This window comes from Aedes albopictus, chromosome 2 (genome assembly GCF_035046485.1).
Source record: "Aedes albopictus strain Foshan chromosome 2, AalbF5, whole genome shotgun sequence".
In the NCBI taxonomy this organism is placed as follows: domain Eukaryota; kingdom Metazoa; phylum Arthropoda; class Insecta; order Diptera; family Culicidae; genus Aedes; species Aedes albopictus.
This window is the reverse complement of record NC_085137.1, coordinates 22,150,498-22,154,944: the sequence shown is the minus strand read 5'-3', so window position 1 is coordinate 22,154,944 and position 4,447 is coordinate 22,150,498. Positions and strand designations below refer to the sequence as shown.

The 4,447-nt window shown below is 39.7% G+C and overlaps 1 non-coding gene across 1 annotated transcript; it reads right to left on the bottom strand.

Moving 5' to 3' along the window:
• Positions 1-1,220: 1,220 nt before the first annotated feature.
• On the bottom strand, positions 1,221-1,294 carry Trnas-aga (transfer RNA serine (anticodon AGA)). Its single transcript has one exon. It is a non-coding gene; the product is annotated as a tRNA-Ser (tRNA).
• Between the last annotated feature and the right edge of the window lie 3,153 nt (positions 1,295-4,447).

The window sequence follows — 4,447 nt, the reverse complement described above, 5'->3', positions numbered from 1 at the left end:
TATGTGATGTTGCACGAGTGTCATGTTGCGAGTCATGTTGCGAAGCAAGTGGCGTCTTAGCTTTGCGATTCCAAAAGCTCAATCTTTAGAACAGTTATGCCAGAGAAAGTTACGCTTGTAAAACCTTTTTCGTTACTTACACACAAAATTTTCAACGAACCATGGTAATGGTTTAATATAATTGAAAGATCTTACTCACTCGTTGTAGAAACTAAAAAGGGAATTAAAATGAAACAATTAATATGTATTACACAACTGTAATACAACTTGTTGCAATTCTTAAACGGAATAACATGTTTTTGACTTTATGCTTTAGAGTGTTCTAGCTCGCGAGAACAGATTTTGATTCTGGGTAGTTGAGATAGGGTCAAAGGGGTTTCCAGGAAGTCTCCAGAGAGCCTAAACACAGGGAATTCTAAGGGGCTTCAGTGGCGTTTCAGGGGGTTATTCCAGGAGGTTTCGGCAGCCTTTTAAGGGCGTTTCTACAGGTTTTGTTGGTGTTTCAATGGGATTTAGAGGATTTCAGGGCCGGTAAGTATAACGGGAGACGTTTCAAGGGACTTTCCGGGTAATTCAGAGGGGTCTCAGAAGTCAATCAATGGCGTTACAAGAGGGTTCAGATGCGTTTTAGGGTGTTTCTGAAACCTTGTAAAGGCGTTCCAAGAGTTTCAAAGATATTTTGAAGTGATTACATTTCAATGAGATTTCGGAGGTTTGGAATATTTCAAGTTCTCAGGAGCGTTTTAATGGGTTTTCAGGGTCGTTTCAGGAGGATTTCATAAACCTTTTAAGGGTGTTCCAAGGAGTTTCAGGTGCACTTCAAATGGATTACATCGGTTTCAAGGGAGTTTTAATGGGACCATGTAGTTTTCAGAGGCGATCCAAGGTATTTTGGGAGCATTAAAGGGGTTTCTAGGGTTTATCTGATGGGGTCTCAGGAGCTTAAGGATGTTCAAGAGTATTTTAAAAGAATACGGGGATTTGAAGAGCATTTCAAAAGTATGAAGCGTCCCAGAGACCCCTGGAACCCTATGAAACACTCTGGGACCTCCTGAAACCCCGTGAAAGCTCCTGAGATTTTCTATGACTCCCTGAAACTTTCCTGAGATCTTCAGATACCCCCTGAAGCCCCCTGGGACCCTCTGAAATGACACAGAAACCCTCCAAAACTACTGGAGAAACCTGTAATTATAAGGCACGAAATTTGTGAAAAAAAAATCGCGTTCTGGTGGGATTCGAACCCACGGCTCCGTATTCTCTAGACCGGCGCTTTAACCAACTAAGCCACAGAACAAGTAATGTTACAGTTAGAAAGCCAAACTGACTCCGAAGCCGCACCTTGAACACTCCTATTTCACAAACTTATCTCTCTTTCGGCTTAAATGCCAATCCATAACACACTCCTGTTTGAGCCCACTGACTACAAGTGAGAGCAAACTAATTTCTCAACAGAATTTGACCAAATTCTGAATGCAAACTTACACAACACTCCAGTTTTGAAAATATACGGGATCAAAATTTTCTTGGACTTCTGGACGGAGTAAGGCCGATGGGTCACTGGGCCAAGTCGAGTAAAATTAAGGCCAAGTACGATTTACATCACCATGACTTTCTTCTTAATGAAGTATTTCAATGGGAATTTACATATTCTGTTGCCTAATGATAGTTGAAGTTGCTACAGGTTCGATTTTGAGGTTCTTCGATAGGACTCCGTTTAGTTCTTGGGATATTCAACATTTCTGAACCATTTAAGTTTACATTTACGTTAGTTGTTTTCAAATGATATTGAGCACGAGATAGGATTCCCTCATTGACCTCATAGGTCATCGGAGACAGCTTCAGAACATGTGTTGCCCTTGTACTACTGTTTATATTTTGTGAATCTCTTGATGGATTGTCCAAATCTGTCCCTATAAAACTTGTTTTTATCGTTTTTCTTGCACCAATACATAACAATCTGTATAATGTGTGTTATGTCAACGAATTGCAGAAATTTTGGACGATCTGATTGAAGTCATGCCTTGACTTAAGAGAACCATAGATTGACTACATTGAGAGTTATTTGTACGCGGAAAACAACGGTTAGCTCCAGAAGCCAATAATACACCGAACAGGAGCACGTGAATTCTTCAAATAGATTTCTGAGTCCCCGGGATGACCTGGTTGAAGTCAGGCCTTCAGTTCAAGGAGCTGTTGATAAACTGTAACCACATATTTCATGTATGTGAAACCTTTGTGCACTACATAAACTCATATTTTATCATGTGTCAATGTGAGAGCCTCTCACAACTATTGCTAGGTAAATTTGATAATCTAAGCGAAGTCATGCCTCGACTTCAGAGAACCGTAGATAAACGTCAATTACAGCTAAGTTAGTTTGAGTTAGTTAGTTTGAGTTCTATGAGCTGTTAATGAACTGTAATCGCATGTTTCAGAATGAAGTTTCAGATATTTGTTTGAAGGAAAGCCATTCCGTTCGTGCTGGTATGAGCTGGCCTAAATAATAAAAAGTAGGAAAACATCTACATTGAAATATTGGTATCGGATAAAATGGCCGTAAAAAAAATATCGAATGAAAGTGGTCCCTAGAGCATGATAATCTAAAATAACAGCCTATGATTAAATGAAAGATGAATCTCTGATAAAAAAAATACCAGTTGCAAGGTTTGATGTGAGTTTCATTGAAATCTTAATTCTCAGTAGCTAATTTCCGCATTGTTCACCAAAGAAAATATTCCATTTAAACTGCAACTGAAAAAAGGCTGTACCTCTCCTTACCTGAAAAACAAGAGAATAAGAGGTATCCATCCACCGTTGACAATGCCAACAATGCCATCCGACAGGCTTTCCACCCGATCGCCGTATAGCAGTGACCATCGCGCCTTTTGGCCGAGTAAATACCGGCGTGCCTGTCGGCCGTTTATGGTAAATGAAGGGAATGCTGCCGTCCATTCACTTCCACTTCACATCCCTGCTGGTGAGGAGACGATAGCCGATCGATAATAATTCCATCTTCGATCGGGATGCCCTCCTCTCTAAACGGGAGTCGCGAGCTTGTCTGCAGCCCCAGATGCCATCACAGTTCCACGCTGATAATGCAAACAGCAGCTGACGCTTTAAGCAGATGTCTTTCTCCGGGAAGATGGATGCACGCTGAGGATTGCAGTCAGTAGGGGAGACTGGGGAGACTTGATCCCTTTTTCTTAATTTACCTGAAACTTTAAGAAAAAACACTAAACTAGATCGGATTTCCGTTCGAAATGGCAGGTAAACATCTATTGCAAGTTAATGCACAACGGATGGCCTTTAAATTATTGTTAAAGTTTTCAAAACTGTGTTTTTATGGAGGCATGTCTTATGATGTATTTCAAAAATGGGTGACACTTGATCCCCCTTTGAGCACATGGTTTATTTAAAGGGAAAATAATTCCAGAGTCTTCCTTTTCATTTTCTTTTCGAGTTTTCTTGTATTTTCGATGAACATGGAGTGTTTGAAATTGTAAGATTTCCTTAAGTTTTTAAGGATATGCCGTATTTGTACTAAAGTTATAATTATCTGACACATTTTATCGTTGAATAGACTAGAATTCCAAGTAAATAGAGGCTTCCGAACAGAATTTTATTTTTCACATGTATAATGTGTGTGTAATCCTCGAGGGATCAAGTCCCCCCATGTCACTGTTGTGTATACTAAGTCGAATTAATTAAAATATGTTAACAACAGCCTTATTTGGATAAATAAGTTTGAAAGTATTTTATTTAAACTATTTGCTGTGAAGTTTTGACACGATTTGGTTCAATTTTCACAAAGTTATTGAGATTTTTCGGGATCGCCTAAAAGATTTCTGAAGGACTGAAAACAAACCATCAGCCGTTAAATAATAATGCAATGTACAATCGAAATCACTTGTAGTCAAAACATAGTCGTTTGTCCAGGAGTAGTTTTGGAAAAATTATGCTAGAAGAAAAATGTTTTTGATTCCGAGAAAATATGGGGGGAACAAGTCTCCCCAGGGATCAAGTCTCCTCAGTCTCCCCTATAGTGCAGCCACGCTTGACCCAGTTGTCATTGCGTTCCGTTGCGCTGCTGGGAACATGCGATATGGGATTGTTTGAAAAGTCCGTATGGAATATGTATGGCGAAAGATGAGATGTGATTTATGGGATAACTCATTCGTTTCTGTCAGTAGCGGCTTACAGATATGGAAAAAGTCGTGTCGGAATCTAAAATAGGCATACGGATGTCTTTCTACAGGGCGGGTTTATTTGAAATTAGCAATTTGTTCCGAATTAACACTTATTGTGGTTTTCACCAACACGTACAAAACCCGTTTACCTCGTTTGATCTGGCTACCGGTGGTAATCCATGAAGCAAACCCAAGAGCAGCACTGTATCAAATTCCCTACCATCTATACCGTCGCAATAAATGCGTCATAAAAAAATATT